At 47.4% G+C, this 24,137-nt stretch overlaps 2 protein-coding genes across 9 annotated transcripts in view; one reads left to right on the top strand and one right to left on the bottom strand.

Moving 5' to 3' along the window:
- Positions 1–2,042, bottom strand: part of LOC135898878 (dual specificity protein phosphatase 8-like) — a 134,765-nt gene extending 132,723 nt beyond the window's left edge. Inside the window, exon 1 of the mRNA XM_065428073.2 lies at positions 1,661–2,042. The gene's annotated coding sequence lies outside the window, so the exon portion shown is untranslated. The remainder of the gene's footprint in view (positions 1–1,660) is intronic.
- LOC135898887 (uncharacterized) overlaps positions 1–24,137 on the top strand; it is a 129,436-nt gene that overhangs the window by 7,324 nt on the left and 97,975 nt on the right. The window lies entirely within an intron of this gene.

Raw genomic sequence — 24,137 nt, 5'->3', positions numbered from 1 at the left:
ACCTTTAGTCGTCACATTCGCCTTGCGTCCATGTCCCTACGGCGCGACACACACAACTACACGACGAGGAACGTTAAACCGCAGCGCTCGGTGAGGGCCCATTCATGGCGGTTTTGAAAATCACTGAAGCGTTCCAACTTCGGAATGAGCGGCCTTGCTACGAGCTCAGGAGCGACGCGCTGTGCCGTGCAGACGACACAGCTAGCAGCTGAAAACCGTGCCTTCCGTTGTTAGCCTAAAAGCTGCTTAGTGGGTTGAACGTCTGCCACTAAAAAGTCATTCGTTTGACAAGGCTGTTAAGCAAACTAGTGTGAGTCGCTTTTCCGTCAGCAGTCTTTCGTGGTTAACAAACGCAGTTGGCACGGTGTGGTTAGATCATGACGAATGTCGTTCAAGCGTACAGAACAGGCGAACTAACGAGGTATCTATAACAATGTTCTCCGGCGTAACTCAACACTGCTTACTCGCGCGTTTTGCTCACGCTCGTTCAAAAAAACCGCTCGTGAAAAGGCCAACCGGAGCGACAGCGAGTGACCCACAAAGAGACGGGGGGAGGTCGGGTGCAACCCGGTACATATCGCGCGCATCGGGCCGTTTCAAGTCTGCAGCAGCGCTTGTCGCGATTGAGACGGGGTGCCCTGCTGCATCTTCGGTGCATGGTCCGGAGCTCTGAAACCACCAGACCCCCACCCCCCGCTCCGCGCAGCACACTCAAACCGCGCGAGCAAGCGACAAACACCGCGCACACTGCTGGCAACGTCGTCACACGAAACGTGGCACGCTTCCAAAAACGGAACGTCCGCGAAAAGTTGCTGCCTGTCGCACCCCCCCACCTCGTCACGGCAGAGCGCTCAATCGGCGGATTCAACGCGTCGCTTTCTTTCAAATGCAAGCACGATCGGAACGTACACACACCCGATCGCTTCTTTCTGCAACATTTCCAAGTTGTGGAGCGGTCTTCCCCGCAGAAGCAAAAAAAGAAAGAAGCACCGCCAGACCTGAGGTCGAGCAAAAACCCAAGACGCGACAACAGCGTCCAGGTGTTGGACGAGTCCCTTGCGTCAATGGAGTGCGCGACATCGGTATTGCCCGCACCTTGTGCAAGCGATAGATAGATAGATCGAGCTTCTCGTGCTCCCGAGGTGACGCGCAGGTGCTGCGCTGGTGCGCACGCGCAAGGCGTTCAAGCGTGTCGTTTGTTGCGAGCGCGGGGTTGCGAACTTCGCACGCAATACTTGCGCGCGCGCGCAAGCGAACAGACGTACGCGAAAAAACGGCTCGCTTTGCACGGGTGGACGTAGGCTTCTGTTTTAGGGAAGGCCTCTGCAGCCAAGGGCGTTGGACAAAACACACACACAAAACGGTATGGGAGGGGGCAAAAAGAACTTGGCACAGGCATCGGAGGGGGGCCTCGATGTCGAGCTACCGAGCGAGCCGGTTCAACGGACGCCTCTCTCCATGAGTCAGATCCGCCGGCAGTTCTTATCCGGCGGTCCCTGACTCATCGGCCGCGCGATCCGCAGGGACGCGAGTTGTACGCGCACACGCTCGCAACTCTGGAAGCGACGCGGTTTTCAACGCGGCTTTCTTTTTTCGTTTTCAAACATCGCGAGGCGAGCAAAGCGCGCGCAAAAGGAAAAGTTGAGCCGCCGCCACTCACCCCGAGCTTAGACCAGCGGCCATGCAATTGCAGCCGTCTCCGGCAACAGCAGAACCGTCGACGCAGGGCAGCAGCTTAGGCATCCGAACCCGAAAGCAGAGTGGCCCGTGTTTTCGCTTTTCCCGAGTCGCACGCACACACACACATTTGCACGGCGGCGCAAGTTTCCGTTTTCTTCAGACGACGTCGCGCGGCGAAGCAGCGGGCCGGCCAGCGCAGCGGACACTGGAGCCGCGCTGCGACGGTGTCATCGTGGTCGAGGAAGGAAGGACTCGGGCGAGCAGCAGCAGGAAGCGGGCGCGCTCACAACACCGGCCACTGCCGCTTCTCGGCCGCCATGGCAGACTCCCCCCGTGCAGCTTTTGCTTACGCCACCGGGATGACTCATGCCTTGCTGCGCCGAAAACCTGGCGCGGCGGAGACACACGCGCACACGCTGCTCTCTCTCTCTCTCAATCTTGTTCTCACTCTCTTTCTCCTCGCCGTGCTTGGCTTCCTCTCTCCCCTCTCTCTCTCTCGACTGCTCCGCCGTTTGGCTGTGCGGGCGAAGCGAGCTGAGGAGGCGATCCTGCTGCTTCTGTTTGCGGTTTGCGCCTCGTGGAAGGCTGGCGCTGGAGCGTGCAGCTTTTCTTCGCCACCCGGGCTCTTCTTTTGCTCTTTTGCTTGTTCTTTTCTTTTGCGTCTGTGTTTCTTGATCTCATCGCGCTGTTACAACGCCAGCTATCGTTACTCTTTCGCGTCCGTATTACGATACGACGTCGTTTACGTGAGTTCCTTTCAATTGACCAAATGCAGCGCTTCCCGCATGAGAGCTCTATGATAATCGTTCTGAAGAGCAAGGTGGATTCCTCCCTGGTCTCGCATGAGTTGCTGCAAATTGGAATAAATCGATTGCAATGTGCTGAGAAGGTAAGGTGCTCAGACTCGATCGTAATATTGGATTTCGCGTCAGAAAGGTTATGTGGTCCTTTTTTTACAAGCATCGTCAACGCACGAATGCAAAAACGGAGGTCGTTTTCAGCGAGCTCCCTTGCCACGACAGCACACACGAGGCGGGCAACGACAAGGCCCAAGACGTGCCCTAACCCTGGCGTGCAAAGGCGGTGGGGATATTTAGCGCGTCATCTACTTCGTCAGAACGACATTTTGTAAGCAAGAAGTGCGCCTGTCCTTTTTAACGGGGTCATTCGGACGACAAACGCTGACACCTGCGTTCGAGCGGTTACGAATGGTCGTTTGCACAGTCTTTGATTTCCTGCAAAGATGGCGGCCGTTGCAGCATGGCATGCCTATAGTGCCTAGCATGCCGCATCCCTACGCAACCTTCGGATACAGTCGGTGCAACGATCGTACTTTCGACGGGAGAATTCCGAGCTCGTACACACACACACGCAAACAAGCGTTCTTCGTACAGCGATGTCCCTGACGTCTAAATTGACGTCAGGGACATCGCTGACAAAAAGAAGCGCTTGAGCAGCGTCGCACGGGTATTCCCGAATGCCGTTGCACCCTTTGCCTTCAGTGAATACTGTAACGGCGTGGCGGGCATGTTCTTAGTGCACGAATAGCCTGAAATCGAACTCCACGTTCGTTAATTTCGGACTCCTGGGTGAATAATAGCCATTGTACGGGCGGTCGGGGCATAATGTTTTTTTTTTTCCTCATTGTGTGCGAGCTATGCCAATCTAGTGAAAACCAGCACTTGATGCGTTTCTGGGTTCAAGGTGGGCTCCTATGTATAGATTAGCTGCTAGTTGCCTGTATATGTGCATATAAAATGTGTGCGCGAACCTATAGATGTTTGCGCGCATACGAGCGCATGTGTGTGTGTGTGTATGTATGTATGTATGTGTGTGTATGTATGTATGTATGTATGTATGTATGTATGTATGTATGTATGTATGTATGTATGTATGTATGTATGTACAACAGTACTGGCATCATAATATCTATCAGGTCCTTACAGAATCTTTTTCTAGTTACATCACTTAAGTCTAAAGGAAAGCGCGTTTTCAATATACAGAAAGCCGATGCAACTTCTTTAGGATATCCCTTGACGGGCTCCACATTTCTGGTCACTTAAAGACATTGCAACTTCTGGTAGAATACGTCGAAGACGCACTAGTATTACGCTGCGTAAGAGCAAATGTATGTATGACGGCACCGTGATATGTGCATACAATTTAAACGGAGTGTATATAGGGACCGATGTTAGGTCCTCTACAACAATACGTGAGTCAGCGCGCGGAGGACCTGAGAACCGCTCTGACCGATGGCAGGAGCTGAAGAAGCGCCTTTCTTTTTAACAAAAAAAATTCTGCTTCTAACCTCGCAGCACGAGACAATCGTCGGAGTGCGCTGCATATCAAATGCGGCCGAGGAAGATGACGATGGAGGCTAGAGAAGTCCAACCGAAAACACAAAGCGGGGAAAAATAGGTATATTTATTGCGCTATAGCCGAAACTCAGCGGTAATATTACTATATATATACAATATTGCTCCAGAGCAAAACCGAAAAGACAGAAAAAATGACGGCTTTTGGTTCACGTCGGCCACTTCCTTACAAAATTTGTTTGTATACAGTCTACGTAATGTCTATAGACATGCGTTTATGAAGTCAACATACTTTCTATGCATATTTCTTTAGGCTAGTCTATAGACAGTCTATAGAATTATGGCCTTACACTTTTTGTAGACTAGTCTAGAAAATGTCTGAGTCTATAGACTGACCGTAGACGACCTATAGATTAATGAAAATTCGCTTTTGTAGACAAATGCCAGCAGAATGCCTATAGACAAAACATTGCTACTTATACTTATGCATTGCTACTTTTGTTGACGGAAGTCTATGAAATGACTGTAGGCAAACGTCTATAGACTATCTATAGAGTATTCCTATAGACCAGTCTAGTCTGCCTATGGACTTGTGACCTTGCACTTTTTGAAGATTGGCTTCTACAGGCTGCCAATAGACGATTCCTGTATACCAGTCTATAGCTAATCTACACTTTAGCCTTACAATTTGTGTCGTCTATTGTCGGCACAGGATGTCCCAGCTAACATAACTTTAGCGAATCTGTTAAACGAAAAATAATATTTAAAAAAGATGGTGCAATAAGATCCGGTTTTAAGACCCATGGTGTTCAGCCGTCAAAGGTCTGACATGAGGTCTCATTATAATACTACATGTTGCATCGTGTTTTTCCAAGTCTTTTATTTTCATTGGCCAGTTAGGCTAAAATAGCTGGGACACCCTGTACACTACTATATAGATCACATTTTGCCAACTGTGTTTCGGCAGCCAATTTTATTCTGATTATGTATAAACACTCGATGCTGGGGGTTGTTAAAAGTAGTCTGTTGGAAATGTCTATAATAACATATTGCATCCACTATGCTTATGGGAACATACGTAGGGAACTGTACATAGAAAATCATGCATGCGGATGCAAGCAGTCAAGAGAGAGAGAGATGCAAATGAGAGAAAGGCAGGGAGGTTGACCAGACTTAAAACCTCCGGTTTGCTACCCTGCACTAGGGGAAGGGAAAGGGGAAGTAAAGACGGGAAGAAGAGCGTGACAAAAATAAAAGCGTTAGAACAAAAATATGAAAAGGGATGAAATGGGGCCATTATAGTCTTTCTAATAGGCCACTGTCACGTAGAAAAGTCAACGAAGCCTTGACCGACTTTTGCTGCGACGACAGTTCATGTCGGCATTCCAAAACTGAGTGTTCTGAAAGTGGCCTGTCGTCAAGGCGTGCCAACGCGGTCGCTAGTGACAGCCGGTGCGCGCTGTATTGAGGACAGTGGCAAAGCACGTGTTCGATTGTCTCCTCGCCGCCGCAGTGTCTGCAAGCCGCGCTGTCATGCATACCGACTCGGAAGGCGAAGGATCTTGTGTAGGCGACACCAAGCCACAGTCGGCAAAGAACTGCTGTTTCGAGTCGAGAGAGTCCAGATGGTGGTCGAATTCGAAGGGATGGATCCAGTCGGTGTAGACGTGTATGCTTTAAGCTTGGTGTGTTCCATAAAGTTTTGATAGCTTCATTTGCAAGCACACGAATTTTCGTTGCAGCGTCTGTTATTAAGGATGGAATGGAGTCTTGCAAGCACTCCTCATGTGCAGATCGTGCTACTGCGTCGGCATGTTCATTGCCCATTATGCCACAGTGGCTTGGAATCCACTGTAACGTGATGTCGTGTCCTTGCTCGAAGAGCTGGTAGAGAACAAGTTGTTCGTGGGGTCCTCGGCGTAAGGCATAAACCAAACAATGAAGAGCAGCCTTGGAGTCAGTGAACACGCTCCATTTCTTGGGTAGTTCTTCAGAAATTACACGAAGTGCACAACGAATAGCAGCAAGCTCCACGGCGGTCGATGTAGTCTGGTGAGAGAGTCGAATCTTTATGGTGGAAGGCTTTGCAGGAAATATCACCGATTCTGCAGACCCATTCACCGTGGTTGAGGCGTCAGTATACAGATGATGATGCTCGTTGTACGTCTCGCACAGCAAGAGCAGTGAAAGCTGCTTGAGTGCTGGAGACGAGAGTTGGGCTTTTGTTCGTATTCCTGGTACTTCTAGTCGAACCTTTGCTTGGGCCAAGCACCATGGTGGAAACGGAACTTTCGCTGGAGCTGTATAACCTGATGGAAGGTATGCACGATAGGGCAGGACTGTTTCACAAAAGGAAGCACGTGGTCGATCATTTGGCAGTGAGGCTAGATGATGGGCAGGGACTCGAGCAAGGTGTCTTACATGTGCTCTGAACGCTTCCATGACTATATGGGTCTTGGCTGGGAAATCGTGTGCAATGGCAATTGCTTCAGCCGTTGACGAGCACCGCGGCAATCCAAGACACACTCTAAGTGCCTGGGCGCTTTCGAGTGTACAGATATTACTTCTGCAGATGTTCGACAGCACAGGCAAGCTGTATCGCAAATACCCAAGAAAGAGCGACCTGCATAGTTGCATCAATGCATGTACCGACGTATCCCAGACTTCTCCTCCAAGTAACTTAAGCACATTAGAAATATCCGTCAGGCACTTCTTTAGGTAGGCCACATGACGACTCCAGCAGAGGCCACGCTCAATGATTATGCCTAAGGATGGTTACGTCCTGACATAAGGTATGCTTTGACCGTCGATAGAGACATCGTATGATCTCATTGGCTTTCGGCTAAACGCGACCAATGCGCATTTTTCTGGCGAGATCTTGAGGCCTTGTTCATTTAAGTAGGCCGATGTTGACGTGGCAGCTTTTTGAAGCCTGGCGCGTACTTGCAGCCGTGTCACACCAGATGCCCAGACGCAGATATCATCGGCATACATTGATATTTTAACTGTGTTCGGAAGTCGTTCCATGAGAGCAATGAGTACAAGGTTGAAGAGCGTGGGACTCAAGACACCGCCTTGTGGAACTCCACGGTGCGTATAATATTGCGAGGTTGGGCCAGCTTCAGTGTTAAGAAATAGAGACCGCCTATGTAAATAACTGCGAGTCCAACGATATAATGGACCGCCTAGGCCCGCCGATTCTAATGCTTCAAGTATGGCGTCATGATGAACGTTGTCGTAGGCTCCCTTTATATCTATGAACATTGCGACAGATAACCTCTTACTCGTCTTTTGGTGTTGAACATACGTTACCAGATCGATAACGTTGTCGATAGAACATCGGTGACGTCGAAAACCAGCCATGGCGTCCGGGTAGATTTCTTAATGTTTCAGATACCACTCAAGTCTGGCGAGGATCATTCGCTTCATTACCTTCCCAATGCAACTTGCCAGCGCAGTTGGTCGGTATGAAGTAATCTCTAAGGGAGACTTGCCAGGCTTAAGAAGCGGTACCAGGCGGCTGGTCTTCCAATCTTGAGGAACTTTGCCCTCTTGCCAGGACTCGTTATAGATATTAAGGAGCGCACTTCGGGCCCGTTCACCAAGGTGGCATAGCATGCGGTAAGATATGTCATCCGGACCAGGCGACGACGACTGATTACATAGGGCGAACGCCGCGTCAAGCTCTTGCGTCGTGAAAGGCAGATCCATGCGTGAATCTCGTCAATCTGGAATGCGGTTCAATGCAAGCGAGCCTGTGCGAGTTGGCTGGCCCGCAATCATAGCACAGAAGTCCAAGCAGTCAAAAAATCTCAAATGCATGTAGCCGCGAATATTTATGTAAGGTTGCATGAGCATGTGTGCACATTGTAAGAGTTGAGGAGGACGTCGGGATGAAAACTTGGGTGGTTTATTTACATTATTTACAGTGAGACGACCAAGAAATTAACAGTCTTAAAGTCATTACGGGCCGGCAGCAACTCGGACGCTGCGGCCCGTGGCAAGAACCTCGAAAGAGATGAATCAAGGAATGCTCTGGAATACTTCCTTGCTGCTCCCGGTCTGTGTCTTTTTAAGCCCTTCGGTGTCTCGAAGACACGTCACGTTCGGCCAATGGGAGAGCCCGCTCAGGTGATGCCATTTTGGGCCAATGGTAGGCGCCCGTGCGATGGTGTCACACCCGGCGGAGAGGGTCGCTGCTTGGTCCCCCATTGTCCGAGGGCTTACTTCTCCCTGCGGTCTTGCCTTGCTGACTTGCAATGCGCCGTCACAATAGGCGGTTGGGGGCGACGGCCGACCAAGGCGGACAGGGTTTAAGCCTGGAGACTTTACGACAGCTTGCAGATAGGGTGAGTGAGACGCTACACAGCACCGCAAGTATGAGCGTGCGGCTTGTGCGACGTCGGTGGGGCGGTTCCGTTTAGTACACTTTAGTTTAGTTGTCACTATGAAAGCCACTACTTTTTTTCCTGAATGAGTATTTGCTTCTGCAGAAGAACAAGATGCTGTTGAGTGTGCACGTATAAGCAGCTGGCACAGTTTGTAGCATGAAGAGGTTGACGACGGTTGCGATCGAGTGGGTACGTGCCTTATGCTGAAGCGGTGTCCTTCTCCCGACCTGGATAACGTGCAGCTTCTCCTTTTAAACGAATTGTGTAAGTGGAAGAAAAACAAAATGTTTATGAAGCTCCTAAGCCGCAGGCGCTGGTGGGTACGACCCATTAAAACATAACTAAAACTGGCGCGCGACATTGCTCCACAGAGCTACCAACGCGGGGTAAAACAGTAAAGCGTCTATTTTGACGGCGCTTTGTTTCGTCACACATTGCCCCTCCCAAATAGCGCCGATCGATGCGACTCAGCGACGGCGCGACCAACCTGTTGGAATCCAGTCGCGGAGAGCCCACGACGTCGTGGCGGTCGCTGAGCGACGGAATTCGCTGTGTCGCTGACTGAAAATCGCGCCATGTGAAACAGCCTTTTGGCGGACGCTGTGGGGACGCGTTGCGGGCGCTCGTGTGTCTTGAAAGCGATCTGCGACGCGTCGCTAAAGTGCGCGCCCGCGCGGGCCTCATCTTGAAAGCGACCTGTAGTGTTTGAAGAGTGCGCGTAGTGCCGGTAGCTTCGTATGCGCTGTGCTTTCGACGTTTCGTACGCGTTGAAGCAAGATATGCGTGAAGGTCAATTCGCTTGCTGCTGCCGCGATTCCTCACTCCAGAATTTTGACAGCGAGTTTCCGCGCTCATATCGAGCGAGATGTGTTTATGTTTACCTGTGCGTGTGTGGCACCGTGCTGGTTAATTGAGTTAAAACACGTTGGCGGGTTAGTTGGTTTGAATCAATGATAGAATGTGCAAGCGCGAAGACAAGGTACGACGCAGAAAGAAGCAGACACATAAGCACAGCGCTGTCTCTGTGTGTCTGTTTCTTTCTACGTCCTCGTTGAGCCACGCTCGCATATTTTATCATTGTTAATTTAGTTATAGTAAGCGAATGTTTACAAGTTTATGCGGTCAATAAAAACACTATCCCTACTTCGTACAGCTATCTACTAATTTGCAATCGGTGCTTCGCCTTTCGAGCGGAACTGCGAATCTTTTTTTCCACGGAGGAAGGAAATGCGTTGGCGCGCCGTATTACAAACGCTGTGAGTTATCGTATGTAACCGGAACTCACACTTGTATGAATTCACTGTTTGTAAACGCCGTTACAAGACTTCGCAGCCGCTCGCATTATCGCCGACGACGATTAGTAATACCCCAGGCGGCACGTCAGGTTGGGCCAACGTTGGAAACAAATTGGCACTTCTTGGCCCAATGACGGCCTAAGATTAACAGCGTGGTTCCAATATTGGTAGTGCCATTCTGATTCCTGGCCCAATGTTGGCCTAAGTTAACAGCGTGGTGCGAATATTGGCTGTGCCATTCTGATAGAGATCCAACGTTGGCCCACATTACACAGTCAGTAAACAATATTGGCTGTGCTATTCTGATAGAGATCCAATGCTGTCCCACATTACACAGTCAGTAAACAATATTGGCTGTGCCATTCTGATAGAGATCCAACGTTGGCCCACATTACACAGTCAGTAAACAATATTGGCTGTGCCATTCTGATAGAGATCCAATGTTGGCCCACATTACACAGTCAGTAAACAATATTGGCTGTGTCATTCTGATAGAGATCCAATGTTGGCCCACATTACACACTCAGTAAACAATATTGGCTGTGTCATTCTGATAGAGATCCAATGTTGGCCCACATTACACACTCAGTAAACAATATTGGCTGTGCCATTCTGATAGATATCCAATGTTGGCCCACATTACACAGTCAGTAAACAATATTGGCTGTGCCATTCTGACAGAGATCCAACGTTGGCCCACATTACACAGTCAGTAAACAATATTGGCTGTGCCATTCTGACAGAGATCCAACGTTGGCCCACATTGCACACTCAGTAAACAATATTGGCTGTGCCATTCTGATAGAGATCCAATGTTGGCCCACATTACACAGTCAGTAAACAATATTGGCTGTGCCATTCTGATAGAGATCCAATGTTGGCCCACATTGCACAGTCAGTAAACAATATTGGCTGTGCCATTCTGATAGAGATCCAATGTTGGCCCACATTGCACAGTCAGTAAACAATATTGGCTGTGCCATTCTGATAGAGATCCAATGTTGGCCCACATTACACACTCAGTAAACAATATTGGCTGTGCCATTCTGATAGAGACCCAATGTTGGCCCACATTACACAGTCAGTAAACAATATTGGCTGTGCCATTCTGATAGAGATCCAATGTGGCCCACATTACACAGTCAGTAAACAATATTGGCTGTGCCATTCTGATAGAGATCCAACGTTGGCCCACATTACACAGTCAGTAAACAATATTGGCTGTGCCATTATGATAGAGATCCAACGTTGGCCCGCATTACACAGTCAGTAAACAATATTGGCTGTGCCATTCTGATAGAGGTCCAATGTTGGCCCGCATTACACACTCAGTAAACAATATTGGCTTTGCCATTCTGATAGAGATCCAATGTTGGCCCACATTGCACAGTCAGTAAACAATATTGGCTGTGCCATTCTGATAGAGATCCAATGTTGGCCCACATTGCACAGTCAGTAAACAATATTGGCTGTGCCATTTTGATAGAGATCCAATGTTGGCCCACATTACACAGTCAGTAAACAATATTGGCTGTGCCATTCTGATAGAGATCCAATGTTGGCCCACATTACACAGTCAGTAAACAATATTGGCTGTGCCATTCTGATAGAGATCCAATGTCGGCCCAGAATACACAGTCAGTAAATAATATTGGCTGTGCCATTCTGATAGAGATCCAATGTTGGCCCAGAATACACAGTCAGTAAATAATATTGGCTGTGCCATTCTGATAGAGATCCAATGTTGGCCCACATTACACAGTCAGTAAACAATATTGGCTGTGCCATTCTGATAGAGATCCAATGTCGGCCCACATTACACAGTCAGTAAACAATATTGGCTGTGCCATTCTGATAGAGATCCAATGTTGGCCCACATTACACAGTTAGTAAACAATATTGGCTGTGCCATTCTGATAGAGATCCAATGTTGGCCCACATTACACAGTCAGTAAACAATATTGGCTGTGCCATTCTGATAGAGATCCAATGTGGCCCACATTACACAGTCAGTAAACAATATTGGCTGTGCCATTCTGATAGAGATCCAACGTTGGCCCACATTACACAGTCAGTAAACAATATTGGTTGTGCCATTCTGATAGAGGTCCAATGTTGGCCCACATTACACAGTCAGTAAATAATATTGCTTGTGCCATTCTGATAGAGATCCAATGTTGGCCCGCATTACACAGTCAGTAAACAATATTGGCTGTGCCATTCTGATAGAGATCCAATGTTGGCCCACATTACACAGTCAGTAAACAATATTGGCTGGGCCATTCTGATAGAGATCCAACGTTGGCCCACATTACACAGTCAGTAAACAATATTGGCTGTGCCATTCTGATAGAGATCCAACGTTGGCCCACATTACACAGTCAGTAAACAATATTGGCTGTGCCATTCAACAAGGTGGGAATTATTGGACCGACTTTCGTATGGATTTGCCAATATGGGTTATTAGTTGGCTTTCATTGGAGGACATTGGCCCGTAATAAGCCAATTTTCGCCTTGTCGGCTTTTAGTGCTCTACGACTTGCTGAGATTGAACAACGTGTTTTGAAAACTAACGCGCTGATCACAGGCGCACTGCGCAGGAACCAGAAATATGTTCTCCCATGTCAACTCCCTGAATGGTACACCGCCATTTTTGCACTTCTCAGAACGACAGAAAGCTGAGCTAGTTGGTAAGGATTCATTGTGCAAACTAGAAGTGAGGCGTGCAGACAGGACACAAGAGTAGAGAAGTGGACAACACGAACGCCGACTATCAACTGAAGGGAGCACTGAGGCGAAAAATGAAAGAAGACACAAAACTCATCTGTGCATGCTCAGGAATGGAACACCACGTGTCAATCGGGTACACGTGCTGGTCTACGTGAGAGATAGCTGTTAAGGCACTTAATCTCTTCCTTATGTAAAGTAATCGAAGGCTGACTCACGCACGCACTTCCACCATTATAGATATACCATGCCTCTACCATAAGACGCGTATCTTCATTCTTATGCCTGTAGAGTACCGCGCATTCATCTAACTTTGGCTTGCAGTTACAATCTCGGCAATGTAGCGAAAGATTAGAAGGCGATCCACCGGTTAACGACCTTTTATGCTCCATAAGCCTCTGATTGATACACCGTCCCGTTTGTCCTACGTAGAACTGGCCACAGCTAAGGGGAATTTGATATACCACACCCATACGACATTCTGTAAAACTGTTGTTCTTATTGTGCTTCACTGGACAAATATCTGTGCGTTTTTTGCCTTTAACCCGCTCGTTTTTATTCTGTACGGCAGCGCATATCTTACCTAGCTTATTGGGAGCAGTGAAAGCAACATTAACATCATATCTACTAGCAACTTTTTTAAGCCTGTGCGACACTGAATGAATATACGGAATAGCCACTACTCTTTTTTTGCGATTACTGCTTTCTGTAATTACGTCCGTCCCCCTCGAAACAGACTTCTTTAGGCGCTCAGCTACAGTGGCCACCGCTACATTAGGATAACCTGCTTCTAATAGGCGCCGGACCTGCGCATTAAAACTGGCGCTCATTTTGTGCATGCAGGATCTTGTGAGGGAAGACTTAAGGCTTTCTCTAAGCAGTTGTCAACCTTACTGAGGTAAATGTTGCTAAGAATAGGGGCAACCTTTGAGCCAATGCAAATACCTGATTTCTGCAGAAAAACGCCATCTCTCCACCCAATCAGCGTCGACTTCAAGTACATTGAAAGAATTTCTAGAAAAGCTCCCGTGGAAACACCGCATCTGTCAATAAAAGCCGACTCTTGCACTTGTTCTTTAATGCACTCCGTAATGCTAAATTCCGTAAATGAGTGCATTAAAGAACAAGTGCAAGAGTCGGCTTTTATTGACAGATGCGGTGTTTCCACGGGAGCTTTTCTAGAAATTCTTTCAATGTACTTGAAGTCGACGCTGATTGGGTGGAGAGATGGCGTTTTTCTACAGAAATCAGGCATTTGCATTGGCTCAAAGGTTGCCCCTATTCATAGCAACATTTACCTGAGTAAGGTTGACAACTGCTTAGAGAAAGCCTTAGGTGATAGCGTTATCAAGATATTTCGTTACGTTGATGATTACCTGATATTCTGCAATAGGGAAGAATTAGTCTCGGCTGCTACCTCAGTAAGTGAGCAATTTAAACTTTATGGGGGAGGATTAAAGTTTACCAAGGAATTACCTCAGCGACGCGTAATTCAGTTTCTTGACATTTCCTTGATCTTCGAACAAAATCGTGTTTGTTGGCAGTACTCCCCAAGATCTTCGAAGCCGTTGCTAAACTTTCAATCCAAGCATTCTAAATTAGTAAAAAACGGAATCGCCATGTCGTGCCTTAAGTCTTCCCTCACAAGATCCTGCATGCACAAAATGAGCGCCAGTTTTAATGCGCAGGTCCGGCGCCTATTAGAAGCAGGTTATCCTAATGCAGCGGTGGCCACTGTAGCTGAGCGCCTAAAGAAGTCTGTTTCGAGGGGGACGGACGTAATTACAGAAAGCAGTAATCGCAAAAAAAGAGTAGTGGCTATTCCGTATATTCATTCAGTGTCGCACAGGCTTAAAAAAGTTGCTAGTAGATATGATGTTAATGTTGCTTTCACTGCTCCCAATAAGCTAGGTAAGATATGCACTGCCGTACAGAATAAAAACGAGCGGGTTAAAGGCAAAAAACGAACAGATATTTGTCCAGTGAAGCACAATAAGAACAACAGTTTTACAGAATGTCGTATGGGTGTGGTATATCAAATTCCCCTTAGCTGTGGCCAGTTCTACGTAGGGCAAACGGGACGGTGTATCAATCAGAAGCTTATGGAGCATAAAAGGTCGTTAATCGGTGGATCGCCTTCTAATCTTTCGCTACATTGCTGAGATTGTAACTGCAAGCCAAAGTTAGATGAATGCGCGATACTGTACAGGCATAAGAATGAAGATACGCGTCTTATGGTAGAGGCATGGTATATCTATAATGGTGGAAGTGCGTGCGTGAGTCAGCCTTCGATTACTTTACATAAGGAAGAGATTAAGTGCCTTAACAGCTATCTCTCACGTAGACCAGCACGTGTACCCGATTGACACGTGGTGTTCCATTCCTGAGCATGCGCAGATGAGTTTTGTGTCTTCTTTCATTTATCGCCTCAGTGCTCCCTTCAGTTGATAGTCGGCGTTCGTGTTGTCCACTTCTCTACTCTTGTGACCTGTCTGCACACCTCACTTCTAGTTTGCACAATTGCACTTCTCCTTTACTGAAATGCGACCCCTAAAGAGAAAAGCCAGTGTACCACGTAGCTAGCAGGGGAAGTCGCATAAATTTAGCCACTGCTTTATTGATCGTGAATAAGAACATGAGCTTTCCATAAGAAGCAACGGTATTGCGAATTTGCCTGCGCATTGTATATTTTGCATGTACGCTCCGCGGCTTTGGTGGGCCAGGATTCTGAGAATCGAGAATTACAGTGCTTCAGAGCTGATGAAACCGTTTTATATTGCATCGAGATGGAGCGCATATGTATTAGTGAAAGTTTTGTTTGTTTGTTTAGCATGCATGGCATGTTGCGGCGACATAATCATCATGCTCCTATTCTAATATATTTGTTTCTTCGTGCATGTGTAGTAAGCTCCTTGTATGAATGCCCCTGACAGAAAAAAAAATTAATTGCACGTTTTGTGTAAGGACAGTTCCGCTTAATATAAGCGAATGTGGGCTTCTTTTTTCACCGAGTCGCTTATAAATTTTTACAGTCGCTTGTGGCGTTTTTTTGGGGGGGCTTACTCGCACTTTTCCTGTAAATATTGTTATTTTAATGCCCCGTCGCGCGCGTTTGTCGTTAAATATACGTATTGGCGCGTGTGGCGCGACCGAGAGCGTATTGAGCCAGGTAAAACTGCCCCTTCAGGACGTGCCTCTCCTCAAACTGTTCAAGGGAGATGTAGGACTCCTGGATACTCAGTATAGACGGCTGTGCCTCCTTCCTTGGAAAAATGTAAACGACAAGGACGGTGCTTCTTTCTGGGTACAAGTTCTAGCTTTCAAGGATGCAAGCGGCGAAAGTTGTTTCAAGGAAATAGCAGAGTTCGCTCTGTCGTTGTTGGCCATGCCCCTTAGCAATGCCAATGTCGAGCGCGTGTTCTCGAACGTGAACCTGGTGAAGTCGCGCCACCGAAACAGAATGAAGAATCCAATGTTGAGCGGCATCCTGCACGTACGATATGGCCTAAAATTTCGAGGTGTTTGCTGCCGGGACTTTCAACCGACATTAAAAATGTTGCAGCTATTCAACTCTAAAAACACGTATAGTTCCGAACTGGACGCGGAGGATTTTCCTGATGAGTCGAACACATCCGACGATGACTGTGTGTAGTTGAGCCATGAAATGAACCATAGGTTGGATGAGTCAACAAGTAACTTCATTCATGTACAGGGCGATGACCAGGGTGCAGACTAACCTGGGGACAATGTTAAAAAACTGCATGAGTGTTTTCGCTCATTCTTGCGGATATTGTTGCTGTTCAAAATAATTTAAGTGATTTGTTCGCCTTCACTTCGTATTTGTGCGATTTTTTGATAGTGTAAATAAACAATTTGCAAGAATAAAAAATTTGTTATCGTTCGCTTCTTTTGGGCTTCTTAGAAAAAGTCGCGCCGCATTTATGGGCTTGTTTTGGGGTGGTTATTTGCTTATTTGCTCGGCAGCATCTGGCAACTCTGCTTCACGCACACTGCACTTCGGGTTGGCCACGGTTGGGGGCGTTCTGCTTTGTTAATTAGGCCTCCCCTTCTTTTTTGGGGGATACTCCTTCCGACAGTGCAATGGCATGCGCTTCATGAGCAAGCGCTGATATTACGGAGGTGCGAAAAAGAACAAATGGAACCGGCGATACTGCTGCGTAAGAGACTCACAGCCATGAAGGCCAGCCCGGGATAAATTGGTGCATGTTTCCTAGCAGGCCTTACGAACTAGAACGGCGAAAGAAATGGATCACAGCTGCGAGGGGAGCTAAAAAAGTCAGCTTCTGTCATCATATTTGTGAGAAGGGTTTGTTTTGTAAATCGTGCTACAGGTGCGCATTTCGCAGCTTGTGCGACGCCAGCGGTCATGGCCGGGTCAGCAGCTCAACATATTTAAAAGACATTTGTCACGACTGTGCTGATTTGACTACTGCTTAGTGTAACCTTAGCATCTGGTATGATCAGGATTACACTGGCGATATTGTATGCGGATCAAGCTTATTTTATTCTCGCGAGCACTAATTCACGGACGATACTCGTCTCGTCTGCTGGCGTCAGAGGCGGAGTTTCACATGGTGCGATTTTTCTTGCGACTTTACATTTGTGAAATTGCCTTGCAAAAAGCAAAGCGCGTACGCATGCAAACGAATTCGCAAGCGAAATCAGACCTTATGAAAAGGGCACAATGAACCTCTCTCATTGCACGTACATGACGAAAAACAAACATTCACGTCAGAAAAATTCAGATCTCGCGGTTATTAAATCAGAAATTTCAGCTGCACATGACTCCGAATGGGTCCCAAACGAATCAACTAGGACATTCCCTAATCATTTCGTCAAAGGGGAAAAAAGCATGATAGAAAGTCATCCTGACAACAGCGCCACATTCTTTCCGGATACCCGCCGTGGTTGCTCAGTGGCTACGGTGTTAGGCTGCTGAGCACGAGGTCGCGGGATCGAATCCCGGCCACGGCGGCCGAATTTCGATGGGTGCCAAACGCGAAAACACCCGTGTACTTAGATTTAGGTGCACGTTAAAGAACCCCAGGTTGTCGAAATTTCCGGAGTCCTCCACTACGGCGTGCCTCATAATCAGAAAGTGGTTTTGGCACGTAAAACCCCATAATTTAAGTTCTTTTTCTTTCCGCACATTTACGAAGCGCGCCAAGCTGACCAGAATAACCTGACGAATAAAAAGACCGGATAAATAAGGGCTCGTTTGTCTCACTTGCCGCGCGAAGCGACTCGTACCCGGCCGGATCAAATTTCTAAATTTCGTTCAAGCACGATCACTGCTACATGATCCAACAATTCGAATCGATTTAGTTTAGCCCACTCGGCATGACGGTGCTGACGACAGCCAACGAACGCGACGGTGAAGCTCGAATTCGATGCGCGGATCGCGATCGACCGGACAGATATCGACAAAATCACGATCCAAAGTGACCATGCAGCTGTACCTGGTTCAGATCTAACTGTATGCCGATCTAAAGTAACAATGCGAAATGGGCATCGAATGGTATAGGCCGCGGCTTATCACGCGCCTGAGCGAAATGAGGCATGCGTCTGCGACAGCGGGGAGTCGATTAAAAATCGGTCAACCTATTAGAAGCGCAACGTTTTCAGGGTACCAGTCTAGTGACTTCGATGTGCCACAGTGGGATTTACTCACGTGCAGGATGACTTCGTACAGTTGTTTTCCCTGCTGCGAACGGCGCTTCGTGTGAACGTCTGGGCCGGCCACTTCTTTCGCGGAGAAAACATGTGAGGTAGCGTACAGCATGTCTCAGCTGGGTAACGCAGCAGCATGAAAGTACTCTCCTGTTTCTTTAATGTGACTAAACCCGCACAAAGTATTTGCGACATTAGCGAGGGCCACGCTTGCACCTTCATGCGCGCGCGCGCGCACACACGCACGCCCGCACACACACACACGCACGCACAAACGGGGACTCACGAATATACGTGCGGGTTTCGGCGACGTATGCACGAAGTTTAAATTTCGCGGTCTTCCCACCTTCCCAGTGTCGCGCCGCTCGCCGCACAGGCGGCGCTGAGCAGCACCCACTGCGTGGACCGCTTCGCATTGGGCTCACGGGAAGACTACAAATGAAGCTGTGCAGCGTGATATGGGCTGGACTACTTTTGAAGTGAGGGAAGCTCGCAGTAAAATTGAGTATGAAGAACGACTGAGGAATATGGAAGAAGGTAAATGGGCTGTAAGAGTGTTGAGGTATCTGCACAGGAAAAACATTGATTCACAGTGGAGGAAAAGAACTAGGAAGCTTACCAGCAAGTATGCGGCCTGTAGGGTGGGCAACTAGCAACAAAGAACGTCAAGCAGAAAGTCGGAGAGGCTGAAATAATCTCATGGGTGGCGGCAATGGAAAAGACACCTGCCACGAGTAACTACTTAAGAGGAAAAAACGAAATCAGGAAAGAAAGATTTTGTGGTAACTCAAAGGAAAGCTCATTACTTTTCGAAGCGAGATCGGGATGCCTTAGAACACGCACCTATAAAGCGAGATATAAGAAGGAAGAAGAAGCGTGTGCTTGCTGCGGTAAAGCTAAGTAAACTATGGAGCATGTTTTATTAGAATGTGAAGACGTCTGCACAGTGGTCGATTTAGGCCTCACTGGCCTCCTTGAAGCCCTTGGGTTCAGCGAGAACAGTGGAAAAGTAAACATACCCGGCAATAGCGATTAGTAAGAGGCGATCGGAAGATTGGTGGAAGAAGAGTAGGGAAACGACAAAAAACTGAGACGTACAAAAGCAAAGCTCGCAATAGGGGACCAGAAAATTTGGTTGTGAGAGGTCATAGTGTTTTTTGTTTTTTTTTGTTTTCTTCTTCTTTATTCTAGGTAGGACATTAGGCAGTATAATAGCAAGAGCTTGGTGGCGCAACCCACCGCCCCGTTCCAAAGGGCACGCTCATAACACCCATCCATCCATCGCTAACGGGCATGACCTCCTGCTAGAGTAACTCTACCTCCCGCAGGGAGCAGAGTTCCGCATAGGTCCGGCATTACGTTCCAGCTATGCAGTGAACCCACTGCTAGTGCGCGCAGGTAGCAAATGCCGCGCGGTGTTTCATTTGCTTTTTTGACTGCTTGTCGCGTGCTATGTGCGGCAATCAGCCTTTTTCATTTTCCTGTGCTGTCCTCTGGCGCCAGCCGCTGGAAACGTTTTGGAAGGGTGCCGGGGCTTTCGCCGGTTGACTTGTTTACCTGCGCCCACGTTCAGTGCGCATCATTTTGGCGTTTCGCGGATCCTAAGTCATTATTAGTGGCTTCTCCAGGGCAGAATGTGGTTCCTGGAAGCCGTGAAGCACTCAATGACAGTTTCTTTCTAATCGAACTCAGTATGTCACAACCAATAACTCTTCATCTGCATTGTTAACAGTTACATCCGGAGTGCCACAAGGCTCCGTCTTGGGGCCTCTACTCTTCTTGATTTATATTAATGATCTCCCTAACTGTGTAAAGTCATCATCAATTAATTTGTTCGCAGACGATTGCGTAATATACCGAAAGATTACTAACCCTGATGATTCAGATAAACTGCAAGAAGATCTTCACAGCATATCACTCTGGTCTAAAAAATGGCTCATGAAACTTAACGCTAACAAGTGTAAATCAATGCGCATATCACGTAGAACCAGCGATAGCAATCAGTGTCGATATGTACTGAATGACACTTCATTAGCATCCGTTAACGCTCACAAATATCTTGGCCTTCACATAACTAATGATCTTTCTTGGAATTTGCATACTAATTATATTACTGCTAATGCTAATCGTATGCTAGGATATCTTCGTCGTAACTTTTCTAACGTTCCTACTTCGGTAAAATTGACGCTCTACAAAACCCTAGTTCGCTCAAAACTTGAATACGCATCTGCCATTTGGGATAACAATCAAGCATCACTAACCGTAACACTTGAAGCAATTCAAAATCGAGCAGCTCGCTTTATTTTATCTAACTATTCCCGCCATTCCAGTGTTACATGTATGAAAATAACCCTGAATCTGCCAGATCTTTCTTTTCGCCGCAAATGTGCTCGTCTTTGCCTATTTCACAAGGTTTATCACTCAAACCAGGTGCTCAAGAATCAACTTATCACCCCACCCTCCTACACTTCGTCCCGTTCAGACCACAGATATAAAGTTGCCGTCCCATCCTCCCGAACGAACAAGTATCATGATTCTTTTTTACCCCGCACAAGTGTCGACTGGAACCACCTTCCTGCTTCCATCGTTCAGATCACAGATGCGACTTCATTCAAAACAGCAGTCTACCACGCTATCGCTTAACGTTGCCTGCATACCATTGTCTGCATATTACATTGCTTTGTATGTACCACTCCTTTCTGTAATGCCTTAGGGCCTTGAAAGTATGTATAATAAATAAATAAATATATAAATAAATAAATGACTACTATTTGAGCAGGCTTGAGTGCGCTGTTGTGCAAACATTCGGCCTCTAAAAACACGCCGAGTTCCCTTTGCCCTTGGACTTTGTCGTCGCTGATTTCTGCACTTGGAGCTCGCTTTTTGTATTCTTTTTAAACATTATTTAGACATTTCGCATTTTCAAGACGTATTCGAGCGCAGCCTTCCGCGCCGGATTTATCAAAGCGGTGCACTTGTTTACATCGACACCTACAGCCACAGGTCTTTGTTAGCGTCAAATGTTGTGGAAAAGGTGCATCGCTGATATGAAATCATGTCAAAATGCAGTAAAACGTGCATATCTGCGCATATGTGCCGCGTTGTTCCACTCTGAGACGAGTCAAGTAGAGCGGACGTACCATTTAAATAACGGCAACTGTGATCCAGATAACATATTGCGGGCTGTCTATTCATTTCGAATTCTCGCTTTTATTTAACTCCATCAAACTTACAGTTTGCGCTTGCCACAAAACATTATTAGAGAAAACTCTGCTCGCATAAATTAAGTGCTCATGTTTAGGACGCTTTGCTCTTTCGCGAAAACGTGGATACCATCACTGACACCGTTGGTATAACTCAGCGAGACGGTTTAGACGGCAGTATACCGAATGCACCGTCTCTTGTTTCCTCATTGACGCAGAGGTAAACAGTATGTCTCTGGAATTTAGAAATGTGTTGGCATAACAAAACGTACAGACCCACCCATCTACGCAGCGAATGCGACCGGCATCCGGGTACGGTGACGTACAGATGTTGGCGTAGCGCTGTGTCGCAGCTTGCGCCGCTTATTGTGTACACGCTGCGCTAAGGGCCGTTGATTTCTCATCGCTGAGGTCAGAACTGAACTATAAAAGCAGTTTACTTCGTCCTAATCTGCTTACATTTGAGTTCAAGTCCGCCGGTTGCGGGTGCATGAACACGACGGCGCCAGGCTTAACCTTCGCTAAAAAGGATCAACATTGGTTCAAACTTCATGTGCACTGTTTGATAGGGTTGAAGCTTGCGCATTTCAACTTCGTATACATGTTTTCACTCAGTGTTAGCGCGATTACTTATATATATATATACAAGCGAAGGCGCTGTCGCTGTCGCGATGTCAGTTATGGCCGATCGCGCAGGCTTGGTTCGAACAATGGTCGGCGCGCTGATTTTGTCGGTGGCGCCGACAAGAAAGCCCGTCGCAGCGCGACAACTCGAGTTCGTCGGTTGCGTCGTTGTCGGCCTGGTATGATGAAATGATTTCAGTGACGCACTGTACTGAACAGTCGGACAAACGCTGACGCGAGCGTCTTGTTGGTTTCATACCGACTCAGTGTTACCGCGTCTTAAACGAGTACGTCAAGTCAGGCACGCGCTGCCACCACCAGAAGTGAGTACCGAAGCTGCAAGAAGACTTCATCAGCAACGTGATGTTTTTAAGTGTCGCCCAAGCGTAACGCATGGGTTTTTCGTTAAATTTGCTAGCCATCAATGAAAGGCGGCAACTACGTGGTTCACGGTGCAGTCCGAACCACTCGGACGAAGCCTTGGCCGCTTGATGTTTTAGAGTGGAGCTGCAGTCTTACGCTACGCACGTTTTCGGCACCACAACGATGTGGAGCTATCAGTGGAGTTTCAACGCGGTACGTGGCACGAGTGTTTGCAGCAGCGTGCGTCCGGGCGCTTTTTTTTTCCTTTTCGGGGGACTTTCCGGCGACGCGCGCGAGCCTACCAAAACGTTTCGCGACTAATCCGCTAGGGCAGGGCGCATGCGCCGTCGCGCCATGAAAAAAAAAAAAAACGCGGATTGTTCACAAGTGATGAGCAAGTTGGCACGTTTTAACGCAGGCTGTGCTCGGACCATTGGCGTAGCCCGAGGGGGATGGGGTTCCAACCCCCCGAAATTTTTAGTTTGTGTATACATATATGCACGCACGTATACGAACACACGCATGAACTTGCATATAGGGCGTAGGACCCCCTCGATCCTCCGAAATAAAATCCTGACTGCGCCCGTGGCCCGAACAGCTCAAAAGTTCGCTTGCAAACATGCAGTATACGTTGCAAGAAAAAGCGGTGCAATGTTTTTATGCATGCATATGAATTTTTCTCGCCGAGGCCGGAAGGCGGGAATTTTTTAAAATTATGTTTAAAAAAACCACACATTTAAGGTGGACAATTATGTGAGCACATTTTCGCTGCCGAAACCAGCCGATTAATGATCACCGCCAAAAGGACTATCGTGCCTACAGATAGTCTCCATATGACGTCACGGACGCAGCTCTCACCGTGCTAATACCCAAACATGGCGGCCATGATGACGTCATGGCACCGTATCACCACGCGCACATAGTTTTGATCTTTGGCAGCTACTGTTTTTCAGCGATGCAAGATGTCATGCTCTCGTCCTGTCACGTTTCTTGCTTACGCGGCTTCTCGACATGCTAATACTCATAAATGTCGGCCGCGATGACGTATGTGCGAACTGTCTATAGTTATGTCAGTGACCGTTAACAGAGCGCCAGTTATCAATAACCGTCGTCCACTGCAGGCGCACCTTCGCGATATATGTGGTGCAGATACGTAGATTTAAACGCATTTCAAATGTTCAAATGCGCACATTTTGTGCAGAGCTTATTTTTACGATTCATTCATACCGCACACTAACAGCTACTTCATCAGCAAACCTGCAAGTGGAAAAAAATTCGAGATGCATGAGCTTCTAGATCAAATTTATTTCCTACAAGGGAATCGATAATCAATGGCTGCTGGCAGCCGGGAAAGTGTGCTGGTTCTTGGAGCCTTGGGGGGCGGAATTCGAAGCAACTGGAAAGGCAACAAGCACTTGAGAGTAACATGCTATTTTCATTGCACTAATCAGATCAAGATAGAAAACTTGCAAAATAATTAGTGGCACATTGCAGAATGTAATATACATGAGAACGCTTCTCTTGATAGCTTCATACTACTCAGGTCAAATAAGTATAACACACCACTTAATGAACATGCAGGCACAATTTTACACTTCTCACGTCGACTAAGACCGATCTAACAAGCAAAATATTGCGGACGGTAAATGCTGAAGATATATATAATACAAGGGTGTGTGCGAGGTTTTCCGCTTACTGCACAAAAATGAACACTAACACATCAATCAACATTACCTGAAGGTTAGAACGCCGACAAAAAATAAAATAAAGGAACAGCGGATAGGAAGACCAAGGTGCAGCGGGCAAATTGTGCCTGCTAGTATTTATTCTGTTTTGAACGCACTGTTA

Source organism: Dermacentor albipictus, chromosome 10 (genome assembly GCF_038994185.2).
Source record: "Dermacentor albipictus isolate Rhodes 1998 colony chromosome 10, USDA_Dalb.pri_finalv2, whole genome shotgun sequence".
NCBI classification, from domain to species: Eukaryota; Metazoa; Arthropoda; class Arachnida; order Ixodida; family Ixodidae; genus Dermacentor; species Dermacentor albipictus.
This window is presented reverse-complemented; position numbering and strand designations above follow the sequence as displayed.